This window comes from Pseudorca crassidens, chromosome 2 (assembly GCF_039906515.1).
Source record: "Pseudorca crassidens isolate mPseCra1 chromosome 2, mPseCra1.hap1, whole genome shotgun sequence".
Classification (NCBI taxonomy): domain Eukaryota; kingdom Metazoa; phylum Chordata; class Mammalia; order Artiodactyla; family Delphinidae; genus Pseudorca; species Pseudorca crassidens.
The window spans coordinates 55608360-55623447 of NC_090297.1; the positions used below are offsets into that span (position 1 = coordinate 55608360).

Genomic DNA, 15088 nt, shown 5'->3' on the forward strand with positions numbered 1-15088 from the left:
TTAAAAGTGCCAGATAGTTTTCCAAAGTGGTTGTCCCAACTTACATTCCCACTAGCAATGTATGTGTTTCTCCATATCTTCACCAATACTTGGTCAGTCTTTTTTGTTTTAGTCATCCTAGTAGGTATGTAGTGGTATCTCATCTTGGTTTTAATTAATTTGCATTTCTGTGGTGACTAATGATATTATCTTTTCATATACTTATTTGCCATTTATATATCTTCTTTGGTGAGGTGATTATTAAAATATTTTGCTCATTTCTTATTGGGTAGTTTGTCTCTTATTGATGAATTACAAATGTTCTTTATATATTCTGGATTCAAGTTCTTTATCAGATACAGGTTTTGCAAATATTTTCATTTTCTTAATGATGTCTTTTAAAGAGCAAAAGTTTTAATTTTGATGAAATTCAATGTGTTGATTTTGTCTTTGAGTTATATATAAGAACTCTTTGCCTAATCCCAGGTTGCAAAGATTTCATCCTATGTTTTCTTTAAGTTCTTATGAATGATGTAAGGTAAGGGTCAAGTTTCATCTTTTTGCATGTGTTTATCCAACTGTCCCAGTATCTTTTGCTAAAGGTCTATCCTTTCCCTGCCCATTGAATTACTTGGCACCTTCCTTGAAAACCAATTGATCATCAAGGTCTGTTACTGGACTCTCTATTCTCTTCCATCAATCTAAATGTCCCGTGTTTCTTTTTTTAAAATATTTATTTATTTATATATTTTGGCTGCGCCGGGTTTTAGTTGCGGCATGCGGACTCTTATTTGCAGCACGTGGGATCTTTGTTGTGACATGCAGGATCTAGTTCCCCGACCATGGATTGAACCCAGGCCCCCTGCATTAGGAGCCCAGAGTCTTACCCACTGCACCACCAGGGAAGTCCCTCAGTGTTTCTTAATTATTGTAGATTGGTAGTAAGTTTTAAAATCAGGTAAATTCCTCAGGTTTTGCACTTCCTTTTCAACATCATTTCGGTATTCTAGGTTTTTTGCATTTCTGTATCAATTTTAGGAACAGCTGTTAGTTTCTACCAAAAACAAATCCCACTGAGATTTTGATAGGTATTACGTTGAATCTATAGTACATCAATTTGGGGAAATTGCCATCTTAACAATATTGAACCTTTCAATCCATGGACATTGTGTATCTCCCCTTTTTTATAAATCCTCTTGAACTTCACTCAGCAATGCTGTGTAGTTTTCAGTATACAGATTTGCACTTCTGTTGTTTAATTAATCCCTGAGTATTGTATTTTCTTGATGCTATTATAAATTAAAATTAATTCATTTTCAAATTGTTTGTTTATAGAAATACAATTAGCTTATTTATTTATTTTTTATTTATTTATTTTTGGCTGCGTTGGATCTTCGTTGCTGCGAGCGGGCTTTCTCTAGTTGCGGCGAGCGGGGGCTACTCTTCTTTGCGGTGCACGTGCTTCTCATTGCGGTGGCATCACTTGTTGCAGAGCACAGGCTCTAGGCGTGCAGGCTTTAGTAGTTGTGGTGCACAGGCTCAGTAGTTGTGGCTTATGGGCTTAGTTGCTCTGCAGCATGTGGGATCTTCCCGGACCAGGGATCAAACCCGTGTCCCCTGCATTGGCAGGCAGATTCTTAACCACTGTGCCACCAGGGAAGTCCCATACAATTAGTTTTTGTACATTGCTCTTTATCCTGTGATTTCATTAAACACACTTATTAGTTCTGGTCATTTCTTCACAGATTCTTTGCAATTAAAAGAACTTTTTTTCAGCTTCACTGAGATATAACTGACAAAATTTTAATATAGTTAAAGTGTACAACATGATGATTTGATGCACATATATATTGTGAAAGGATTCCCACCATCGAGTTAATTAACACATCCATCACCTCACGTATTTGCCTTTTTTTCTTTTCTGCTGTAAACACTCAAGTTTCGCTCTCAGCAAATTTCAGTTGTACAATTCAGTATACAATACAATACAGTAACACCATGCTATACGTTAGATCCTGAGACCTTATTCAACTTGTAGCTGAAAGGTTCTACCTTTTTTCCAGCCTCTCCCTGTTTTCCCCAACCCTCAAGCTCCTGGCAGCCACCATTCTGCTCTCTATGCGTTTGAGTTTTTTAAAAAAACTCCACAAATAAGTGATATCATGCAATATTTGTCTTTCTCTATCTGGCTTATTTCACATAGCATAATGCCTTCCAGGTCACAAAGGGCAGGATTTCCTTCTTTTTTAAGGCCAAATAATATTCCGTGTGTGTATGTATCACATTTTCTTTATCCATTCATCTGCTGATGGACACTTAGGTTGTTTCCATACCTTGTCTATTGTGAATAATGCTGTAATGAACAAGAGAATAAAGAGAGCTCTTCTTTTTCTTTATTTTTTTTAAGTATAGTTGATTTACAATATCATGTTTGTTTCAGGTATACAGCACAGTGATTCAGATATATATATATATATGAATATATATATATATTCTTTTTCAGATTCTTTTCCCTTATAGATTATTACAAAATATTGAGTATACTTTCCTGTGCTATACAATAGGTCCTCGTTGGTTATCTATTTTATAGTAGTAGTGCGTATATGTTAATCCCAACCTCCTAATTTATCCCTCCCTCCCCCTCTTGAAGAGATATCTCTTCAAGATAGTGATTTTGTTTACTTGGGATATATATCCAGAAATGGGATTGCTGGATCATATGGTAGTTCTATCTTTAACTTCTTGAGGAACCTCCATACTGTGTTCCACAGTGACTGTACCAGTTTACGTTCCCACCAAAAGTGCACAAGTGTTCCCTTTGCAGTTTTTTATGTACAAGATCATGTTGCCTGAGGTTCACAGTAGCTTTTAAATTCTTTGCTTGCTGCATCTCGGTCAAGCTTCTCACTCCCTCAGGCTCCCAACACCATGGCCCCCCAAAATCCTTACTCTTGATAATATTAAAGACTCCTCCTTTGAGGGTAAGATAGAGTGTCCTTAGATTCCTCCTAAAGACTGGAACCTTCCACTAACAGTAGTGTTGACCTCCAGCTATGTAGCCTCCCATATCCATCTCTTCCAAGATAAATATGTCACAAGAACCAAGAGCATGTGTTGATGCATCTACCATCCATATCCCCTTTGCCTCTGGGACTTGCCTATGTCTTTGCTTCAATTGTTGACCAACCATCCTACTGATGTCCATACTCTACCAGATTAAAGTAAAACTTTTGCCAGGAAAGTTTTTGTCTCTAGTGATGCTGTCATTGTCTGCCCTGATCAATTGCTTATTTTATGTGTTACTCTGAAAGGGCTTTTTTTTTTTTTTTTTTTGACTGCACCACCCTGACCAGGGATTGAACCTGGGACCTTGGCAGTGAAAGCGCAGAGTCCTAACCACTGGACCACCAGGGAATTCCCTGAAAGGGCATTCTTTTTCTTCTTTTTTAACTTCTTTATTGGAGTATAATTGCTTTACAATGCTGTGTTAGTTTCTGCTGTACAACAAAGTGAATCAGCCATATGTATACATGTATCCCCATATCTCCTCCCTCTTGTGTCTCCCTCCCATCCTCCCTATCCCAGCCCTCTAGGTTGTCACAAAACACCAAGCTGATCTCCCTGTCTGTGCTATGCAGCTGCTTCTCACTAGCTATCTATTTTACATTTGGTAGTGTATATACATCCTTGCCACTCTCTCACTTCGTCCCAGCTTACCCTTCCCCCTCCCTGTGTACTCAAGTCCATTCTTTACATCTGTGTCTTTATTCCTGTCCTGCCCCTATATTCTTCAGAGCCAATTTATTTTTTAGATTCCATATATATGTGTTAGCATATGGTATTTCTTTTTCTCTTTCTGACTTACTTCACTCTGTATGACAGACTCTAGGTCCATCCACCTCACTACAAATAACTCAATTTCATTTCTTTTTATGGCTGAGTAATATTCCATTGTATATATGTACCACAGCTTCTTTATCCATTCACCTATTGATGGACACTTGGGTTGCTTCAGTGTCCTGGCTATTGTAAATAGAGCTGCAATGAACATTGTGGTACATGACTCTTTTTGAATTATGGTTTTCTCAGGGTATATGTGAAAGGGCATTCTTACTTTTAATTTCCAAATGCTGTGTGCAAGTACACATGCAGGGGTAGGGGTGGATATCTTGTGATAACACTCAGTTATCATCCAGTACTCAAGCCACACTTTAAGTCAAACTCTATACAACTCTTTTACATGTGTCACTGTTAATTCATTTGGCCTTCAACTGACCTAGTTTGGGAACTGTTTAGGACTTTATGTTTGGTTTTCTCAGTTACATCTCGTTATATTCAGCTCATTGTTCTAGACTACTGAGATCTTTTTGCAGCCTAATTTTCAGCCATCCTATGTAATTTATCCCACCAAATTCATGTTGTCCTATATCTGGGCAGCAGATCACAGTCTTTATCCAAGTAAATTTTGAATAAAAAGCTCAGGGCAGGGACAGCTCACTGTGGCATGCCATTGGAGGCCTTTCCTCTAGTTGCTTGTGTTCAACAGTTAGCACTCTTTAGGAAGGGCTGCTCAGTCAGTTACACACTGACTTATCTGTGCTTCCTTTTCCTCTACTGTTAAATGATAATTATAGTACCCAACTCATAGGACTTTTGTAAGGATTAAATGATGAAACACCTGCAATGTGGCACAGGGCATGTGCTCAAGAAGGTGAGTAGTTATTATCTGGGGAGGCAGGGGCTTTATAGTCAACAGCTTGGCCTCTATCTTCATTTTGTCATTTCCTGGCTGTGCATCCTTAGACAAGTTATTTAACTTCTTTGAACCTCAATTTCTTCATCTTAAGAACAGTGCCGTCTTTACAAAGTTGTTGTGAGGATTAAACGGAATAAGATAGGTAGAGTATTTAACACAGTGTGTAACACTCAGTAAGTGTTTGTTGCAATGATTCTTTTTGACATTCATCTTGTACACATTTTAATCTCCTCCCTCCATTCTCCCACCAAGATATTTCCAAAAGCTTGAAGATATTCAGACAGGTTTTCTATAGCATTCCCCTGATCAACCTGTTTGGTAACTGAACTGGTAGGTTGCAGAGTTATGCTTCATGTTAATCAACTTTTAAAGCTCTTCTAGGGACTTCCTGGTGGTCCAGTGGTTAAGAATCTGCCTTCCAGTGAAGAGGACGTGGGTTCAATCCTTGGTCGGGGAACTATGATCCCACATGCCGTGGGCAACTAAGCCCACATGCCACACTAGAGAAGCCCGCACACGACAACAAAGATCCTGCGTGCTACAACTAAGACCCAATGCAGCCAAATAGATAAATAAATAAATAAATAAATATTTTTAAAAAAAGATGGACCAGTGCTCCCTTCTAATAAATAAATATATAAATAAAGATCTTCTAAAATTCTAAAAATACAAGCAAAATAATTATTGAAATGTTTAATTAATATATGTTATGGCTAGATTATTAATCTTGGATTCATTTTATGAGTGAATCCACCCTAGACTTGTGTGTTATATATGCTGTATGTACAGTTATAAGAGTACCCTGGAGACCCTTGGAAAGATTGGGATCATTTCATAGGCTGGGAAGTACAGCTTGAGTATTCAAAATAATTATGAAGGTATATATTTGTTCCTTGTTTTTTGGGGTTTTTTTTGCGGTACGCCGGCCTCTCACTGTTGTGGCCTCTCCCGTTGCGGAGCACAGGCTCCAGACGCGCAGGCCCAGTGGCCATGGCTCATGGGCCCAGCCGCTCGACGGCATGTGGGATCTTCCCGGACCGGGGCACGAACCCGTGTCCCCTGCATCGGCAGGCGGACTCTCAACCACTGTGCCACCAGGGAAGCCCTATATATTTGCTTTTAATCACTACTTTTTCCTTTGACTTATTTGGTGCTGAGCATATTGCTCAGGAATACAACCTCCAATAATAATGCTGTTTCTATGAGAAAATGGTCTGCCCCACAATGGTCAGCTGAGGTGTGGAATCTAGGACTCACTGTGATGAAAGCCAGATACTGCTCGCCAAATCACAACCCTCCTTAGGTGTGGTAGTGGAAGCAATCTCAACTCTTAAAGGTATGATTTCCACAAAACAAACAATTCAAAAGCTCATGCCTTACAGCAACTAAGAATCAAGGCCTGACTTTTTTTGTTGTTTTTTCAAATTGCTGTGTCAGACTTTCTAAAAAGTATCTGTGTGAGCATAACATGAAACCTTGCAAGTCAAACACATTTGGATCTTATTCTCCATTGTGCATTTTTTTAAAATTTGGAGCACATTACCTGTCTTTTTCAATTCTCAGGATTTATTTTCCAAAATGGAGATAATAATTACCAAAAGGATTGTTCCAAAGATTAGATGATGAGTATAAAGTTCAGGGTCTGGTGCATGATACGTGGTAGGTGCTCAATAAATGTTGGTTCCCTTCCTTCCTTTTTTTTATTGTCAGTGGTGATCCATTAAAAAATACGAAGGAAGTGAGACAAAACTAATTTTTTTAACTCGGCTCTGGTTTGAGCTGGCTCCTTTAAAAGATACAAAGAGAAAGTTTTCAATTTGTTTCCTTTTTTTAATTTTTTTTTTTTTTTTTTTTGCGGTACGCGGGCCTCTCACTATTGTGGCCTCTCCCGTTGCGGAGCACAGGCTCCGGACGCGCAGGCTCAGCGGCCATGGCTCACGGGCCCAGCCGCTCGGCGGCATGTGGGATCTTCCCGGACCGGGACACGAACCCGTGTCCCCTGCATCGGCAGGCGGACTCTTAACCACTGCGCCACCAGGGAAGCCCTTTTTTCCTTTTTTTAATGGAAACCCCATGGCGGAGTTTTTAGCTGTGGAAGATGAGGCCCCTGCTGAGGAGCTTTAAAAAAGTATTGGTACCTTCATTCTACCCATAGAGACAACGATCTGATTGGACTAGGGGGTGGCCTAGGCATTAGGATTTTTTTTACAGTATAGTTTACATACAACACATTGCACACATACTAGGTGTACAGTTCAATGAGTTTTGACCATTGTTCACCCTCTTCTAACCACCACCCTAATTAAGATAGAGATCTTTTACATTACCCAGAAATGTCCCTTTCCTGTCAGTCTGTCCCACCCCCACCCTAAGTGACACATGTTCTGATTTCTATCACCATAAATTAGTTTTGACTGTTTTTTAATTCCACACAAAATTTATAAATGGAATCAAATGGTATGTACTCATTTGTGTCTTGCTCAATATACTTTTGAGATTCATCAATGTTAATATGGATATCAATAATTTCTTCTTATTATTCTTATTCTTCTTATTAGTATGCTTTTAAATACAAAAAATTCACAATTTGTTTATCTCCTGTTGGAGAACACTTAGTTTGTTTCCGGGTTTCATTATTATGAATAAAGGTGCTATGAACGTTCCTATATGATTTTTGTGTACATATATTTTCATTTCTCTTGGGTAGATGCTTGGAAGTGGAATTCCTGGTCATAATGTGGGTATATTCTTTACAATAAACTGCCAGACAGTTCACCAAAGTGGTTGTACTATCTTATCCCCCACTAGCAATGTACACAAGTTCTAGGAGCTCCACGTCGCTGTTAACACTTGACATTTGTCACTCCTTTAAAATGCAGCCATTCTAGTAGGTAAGAAATTGTATCTCACGGTTTTAATTTGCATTTCTCTGATGAATAACGAGGTATTCACACAAATTTACATGGTATTTTCCCGAACACTGGTAAAAAACGTTTTATGTGTGTACTAGTGATTCATATAACTTCTGAAACGTCTGTTTTGAAATCAAGGGTTTTCTCCATTTTTCAAAACTGGGTTTTCTTTTTATTATTGATTTGGAGGAGTTCTTTAGTTGACTCCTGTTTGGGCTACCCTGTACCTGCTTTTATTATTCTTATACAGTCAGTAAGAGTTTTTAACTTGTAATAGCCCCATGTTAGTACCGCTATGGAGAATGAGGGGAGAAAGAATATTATTGGCGTGCAGGGGTGCAGAGAGGCAGAGAGGAGAGCAATCTCAGGATGCTTGAGAGTGTACAGGGTGGTCAAGAGGAATCAAGCTGGTAGCAGGCTGGCTGAGTGAGCCATGGAAGGAGACTTGCAGCCACCCTCTCAGGAGGAGCCCCCTGAAATCTTGGGTAGGTCCTGGACTTCCACACAGCCCCGAGAACAAGGACCCAGATTAAATATATATGTGTGTGTATATATATATATATATATATACACACACACATATAGTTATCTGTGTATATATATATACACATATATAGTTATCTGTGTATATATATATATACACATATATAACTATCTGTGTATATATGTATCTGTGTATATATGTATGTAGCTGTGTATATATATATATATGTATATACACATATACATATTATATATGTGTGTGTGTATATATATATATCGCCAGAAGACTGGTGTACTTGGATGCTTTTGTGTCAAAGACACGATTCAGGCCCTTTTTAAAAGTTTTTAAAAAAATTTTTATTGAAGTATAGTTGATTTACAATGTTGTGTTAATTTCTGCTGTACAGCAAAGTGATTCAGTTATACATATAGATACATTATTTTTCATATTCTTTTCCATTATGGTTTATCACAGGACACTGAATATAGTTCCCTGTGCTATACAGTAGGACCTCGTTGTTTATCAGGGCCTTTTATAAGTGATCTAGAAAACTAATATGTGACCCAACTTCTTCCTCTCTGTGAACTCCCGGAGGGTGGCAACAAATTCTTTTAGAGTTTCTTAGAATAGAAAAAATCCAACTTGTGATGCCACAGAATATTGGCTCCTCTGTCATGTTCTTGGTTCTCCTCTCAGCAGTTGTTTGCTTAGGTTACAGGTACAATTAGCAAGCTAAGGCTTTAATGTATGGGTAGAGGCTTATTATTATTACCAGCTTTAATGTGACTGTGGCTTAAGTCTTATTATTTTTGGACTTCAGTCATTACTGTCATTATTAGATCTGCTGATCATCAGTCATTTCAGAGACAAAACCAATAAAACACCAGGAACTGGAATACAAAGGGCAGTATAATCAACTCTGTTATTCAGGGATTCATTAATTCAAGTCCCCAATTTAGAATTTATTAGAATTTCCCCATTGGATATGCATTCGAGTTTAACTCTGTTTTGTCAGTAGCAAAAGACATTGCAAAGCCAAATGATAAACAAGATTGCAAGAGAAATGTTCACTCAAAGAAAACAGTAGGATGAGAACATTGGGAACTCATTAGAGGTTTCCATGTACTTAAACAATTAGAAGCATGCATGTATTACACTAAGATATCACAATGTATTTTGCTGATTTATTTCTCTCTCTGTGTCCCTCATTAGACAGGGCTTGGTTGAGGGCAGGAACAATGATCCTGCACAGAGTAGGTACTTAGCATGTGTTAGGTAAATGAGCAGGTCCTTCCGTGCGGCCTGGAGGGCTCAGGTGTTAGTCAGACTCATGGGTCCTTACACGTGTGTGTGTGTGTGTGTGTGTGTGTGTGTAAAACTGTCAGTAGGGTCCACTAAGCTGGAGTTGGGAGTGCAAGAGGCTTGTCGGAGACAGTGTCTGTATAAGATAAAAGAGGGGTTCTTCCCTTTTGCGACCATCGCTGAAGCGCTAGCGGCCGAAATGAAGTTCAATCCCTTTGTGACTTCTGACCGAAGCAAGAACCAGAAAAGGCATTTCAACGCGCCTTCCCACATTCGCAGGAAGATTATGTCTTCCCCTCTTTCTAAAGAGCTGAGACAGAAGTACAATGTCCGATCCATGCGCGTCTGAAAGGATGATGAAGTTCAGGTGGTAGGAGGGCACTACAAAGGGCAGCAAATTGGCAAAGTAGTCCAGGTTTACAGGAAGAAATATGTCATCTACACTGAACGAGTGCAGCGGAAGAAGGCTAATGGCACGACTGTCCACGTGGGCATTCACCCCAGCAAGGTGATTATCACCAGACTAAAGCTGGATAAAGACCGCAAAAAGATCCTCAAACGTAAAGCCAAATCTCGCCAAGTAGGAAAGGAAAAGGGCAAATATAAGGAAGAAACAATTGAGAAGATGCAGGAATGAAGTAATCTTGCATACAACTTTCATTAAAAACTGTTAAAATGGAAAAGATAGAAGATAAAAGAGGGGAAGAAGCAGGACTGTGTAGGAAAAGCCTGAGACCATGATCTGAGAGAGTCTTGGATGACCCACGGGGAAGCTCTGGAACAAGATTGCCCATCAGAACAGGTCCACATTGGGCAAAACCCACCAGGCCCTAGTATCCTGCCATGCTTAGCTGTTGGCTAGGGGTTGCTGAAAAGGAGCATGACCTCGGCTCCTAAGCTGATCCTGAGGCAGCTGCTGAAGATGCTGATCTCTGGAGGCTGTCAGCCAGCAGGGCTCCGTGCAGCCAAGCAGCCACTTCGTTCCTGGAGGGAGGTCTCCCCATCTCTCCTCTGACCTCTCTCTCATCCTCTCCTCTGTGTATTGGGAGACAGAGAACTCCATTTCGCCAGGGCGCCCGGTGTCCCCAGTATTGGGCTGATATTATAAGTCAGTTAGCCAAGGGGAAGGGGCTGTGAATTGCCACTGTGGTCCAGCACCAGTAGGAAGTACCAAACCCCAGCCAGGGCAGGGACAGGTTTGGATGGCACTGGCTGGCCCCCGAAACCCCTGGGCTAGCTGACCTGGTTCGCCCTGGTCGTTTCAGTAACCTCACAGGGCCAAGACCACGCATCTTACACAATTGAATTTTATGGCTCCACCTAGGATGCTATGAAGGGATTTTATTGAATCTTTATTTTCAATCATAAAAGTCAAATGTGGTCTTTGTAGACAATTTAGACAATGCAACCTATTCTAGGAAATAGAGTAAAAATCTGTCATGATATCACCTCCCAAAGACAATTATTAGCAATTTTGTGTTTTCTCTTCCAGTTACATACATAACAAAATATCCCCCCTCGCCCCATTTATCAAATGTCATGTACATTTCTCAAAGACAGACAATTCTTGTTCGTTCTTTAGCATAGCCTGAGACTGAACTGAGAAGTTCCCAGGCTAAAGTCAGATGACGGAGTGGCTTAGAGAAAGGAGGGTGGGCTGGGCAAGGTGGAGCTGTCACTTCCAAAGCTGTATTTTGCTTTGGGCACTCTTTGAGGGTAGAACTGAGGATCCTGGGACCTCATCATGAAAGGACTTCTTTCCTCTCTTTGTGTTGGGGTCAGGTTGGGCTTGTGGATGTTTACGGGTCTGGAAAAAAACACGGGGCTAAGGCAAACTCACGCTTTGGGTCCATGCGGGTGTATGACTGCCACCCATGCCACCATGCAGAATGGCAGACCAACTCATCTAGCTAAGCTTTACTAAGTGCCTATGTGTGATAGAATATTCTTCTTGCCCTGAAGGAGTATAAAGTATAGTGAGGGAGATGGGAAAACTGACCTTTAAAATACATTCTGGAACTTCCCTCGTGGTGCAGTGGTTAAGAATCCACCTGCCAATGCAGGGGACACGGGTTCCAGCCCTGGTCCGGGAAGATCCCACATGCTGCGGAGCAACTAAGCCCGTGCATCACAACTACTGAGCCTGCATGCCTAGAGCCCGTGCTCCACAACAAGAGAAGCCATCGCAATGAGAAGCCCATGCACCACAACGAACAGTAGCCCCTGCTCACCTGAATGAAGACCCAACGCAGCCATAAATAAATAAATAAGCTTATTTAAAAAATAAGTAAATAAAATAAAATACATTCTGATATCTACTAAGTAGCAAGAGGTACATAATACAATGAGAGAATAAAGGAGGGAGTGTTTATCTGCAACATATGTGTCGGGTCTCCATGACTGCGTTGGCTCTCTAGAGAAAGGGGCAGTCAAGGGTGAGACAACACCATGTGTAAAACACAAGAGTGAGAGGTATGCTTGGGGAAGAGATTGATGCTTAGTGAGACTGAAAACTGGGCATGAAAGGGATGGGGCTTTGCATGATTAATTTCACTGAATTAAAAAAATAATGACTGAATCCTTATTAGGTGTTGGGCTGGGGATACAAATTAAATAAGATGGAATTTTAAGTCACAGTGTTATTGAGAATGAACCAGGAAACATTGATTGAGACCTAGCAGATTCAAGAATTCCAGGAGTTCTACTATGGCAGTTCTCAAAGTCTAACTCAAGCCAGATATACTTTTAGTAATACCAAATTCTTGGTCTTCCCGTCCAGGAGAAGTTACATCTGAAATATAAAAATTAACCAAATAATTTAGTTTATAATACCTTTTAAACAAACTCTTTCTAGAATGTGCAGTTTTAAAACATATCTAATGCACATATATTGTTATGGGCTGAATTGTGTCCCCACAGATTTATACATTTGGGGGAAGTTCTAACCCCAATACCCCCAAATGAGACTAGAATTGGAAATAAGGCCTTTAAAGAGGTGATTAAGTTAAAATAGGCTGTTAGAGTGGGCCTTAATCCGATCTGACTTTGTGTCCTTTTTAAATTTTTTAATTTATTTTATTTTTGGCTGTGTTGGGTCTTCGTTGCTGCATGCGGGCTTTCTCTTGTTGTGGTGAGCGGGGGCTACTCTTCTTTATGGTGCGCAGGCTTCTCATTGTGGTGGCTTCTCTTGTTGCGGAGCACAGGCTCTAGGCACAGGCTTCAGTAGTTGTGGAACACAGCCTCGGTAGTTGTGGCCCATAGGCTCAGTAGTTGTAGCTCATGGGCTCTAGAGCGCAGGCTCAGTAGTTGTGGCGTGCAGGCTTAGTTGCTCCGCAGCGTGTGGGATCTTCCCAGAGCAGGGTTCGAACCCGTGTTCCCTGCATTGGCAGGTGGATTCTTAACCCGTGTGCCACCAGGGAACTCCCCTGTGTCCTTTTAATAAGAGGAAATTTAGATGCATAAAGAAACAACAGGGACATGAATACACAGAGGAAGGACCATGTGGGATTACAGCTAGAAGGCAGTCATCTGCAGGCCAATGAGAGAGGCCTCAGGAGAAACCAACCCTGCTGACACCTTGATCTTGGACTTCCAGCCTCCAGAACTATGAGAAAATAAATCTCTGTTAAGTCACTCAGTGTATGGCATTCTGTTCTGACAGCCCTCGAAAACTGATATACATGTGATCTGGCCAGATGTGTACACACATTTTAACACATACTTTTGTTGTTTTTGTGTTTAAAAGTCTATACTTCATCCTGTAGAAATCAGGAACCATGTAGAGTTTTTGAGCAGAGTAGTGACAAGATCAGATCTCTGTTCTAAAAAGAAAATTCTGATGTCAACCAGGAGGCCAGACTGGAAAGAACCTAGAAATCTAATGAGAGGCATTGACCTCAAGCGGAGGCTCATCCTCAGTCTAAAGTTTCAGAACTATCTGGAGAGTAATGCAGGGGTGCATTAGTGAGCTCATGATGGGAAATGTATTTTGCACAGTTATACCCATAGGGCTGAATTTAAACTTTTATCACCGGCTAGACTAGCCTGGGTGGCAAAGCATTCTGGGGGAAGTTGTCTTCGCTTGTCTGTGAGATCCCTGAGTGTTGGACACCAGTCTCTTATAGAAAACTGGTGCATTTCTTTTTCAAATGTTTGCTCTTCTTTATTTGGTGACTTGTCAACTCAGATATCTGCTTGTTGTGCAGGAAAACTTACTTGCTTAGTGGGTAAAGAGATTTTACAAATCCAGCATGGAGGCAAAAGAATAATTTTGGACTTGAAATCAAGACCCCAGGGACACATACAGTGGAATGCTATTCAGACTTAAAAAGAAGGCAATCCTGCCTTATGCGACAACACAGATGAACCATGAGGAACTTATGCTAAGTGAAATAAGTCACTTGCAGAAAGACAAATACTATATGATTCTACTTATATGGGGGTATCTAAAATAGTCAAATTCATAGAATCAAAGAATGGAATGGTGGTTGCCGGGGGCTGGAAAGAGAGAGAAATGAGGAATTTAATCAACAGGTATTAAATTTATTTAAGCAAGATGAATAAGTTCTAAAAAATAAGTGCTATACAACCCCATGCCTACAGTCAGCAATAGTGTATTGTACACTTAGATCTCAGGTTAAATGTTCTTACCACAACAAAATTAAAAATTTTTAAGAAAATAGGGTTCAAACTCTGACTTGTTTAAAAGGCTGCTGAGGGGGACTTCCCTGGACGTCCAGTGGTTGAGACTCTGCACTTCTAATGCAGGGGGCGTGGGTTTGATCCCTGGTTGGGGAACTAAGATTCCACATGCTGCGTAGTATGGCCAAAATGAATAAATTAAATAAAAATAAAAAGCTGCTGATTTGCTTAGGGCTAAGGGCTTTCTCCTCCTCTGTGCCTTGATTTGCCCATTTTTAAAATGGAGAGGTGAAGAAAACGAACAGTTATTCAGCCCTCTTATGTCTGAGACACTATATACACGTTATCCTATTCAATACTCAGAATAAGTCTGTTAAATATTACTCCACATGTTTGGCAGATGAGAAAACCTTAGTTTGTCCAAGGAAGCAGGGTTTATACTCGAGTCTAAAGTTTCATGGCCCATGCTTTCTGAGGTTCCTTCCAAGGCCAAAATGCTGTAATTCATGTGTGTCTGAAATGTTTTGGCTGAATAAACACTCATGACTAATCAAGCTGCAAAGTAAAGACAATAGATTCTCCAGTGATTACTAAGTGGCTATGGAAGAACCACTCACCCTGCAGGGAAACACAATTTCTCACTGGAAGAGAATATAACAGATAAAAGGTGGCCAACAATCAATTTTTGAGCAGCAGATGGCATTTTCTTGGGTTGAAATTGTAGGAGCCTGGAATTTGGCAAGTGCTCTAGGCATTATGAAGAATAAATGCTCTAATCTCCAATGGCTTTAGGAGTGGAACAGGCATGTTAGATCTAGGTAAAGGGGCATCTTTTGAAGTTGCTGCTAAAAGGATCTCCTCCTCCACTGACATGAAGCAAAGGAGAATAATCCAGGTCTCCCGATTCCAAAGCTAGTGTTCTTTCATTGTCCTCAAGTAGCTTTATACTCTGGTTGAGAAAACATGTACAACACATATCTGTTCAATTCTTCATTCACTGACTCAAAAGCACTT

General features: G+C 40.3%; 1 pseudogene; it reads left to right on the forward strand.

The window, feature by feature from the left end:
• The first annotated feature begins 9589 nt into the window (after positions 1-9589).
• LOC137210631 (large ribosomal subunit protein uL24-like) lies at positions 9590-10116 on the forward strand (annotated as a pseudogene).
• Positions 10117-15088: the final 4972 nt, after the last annotated feature.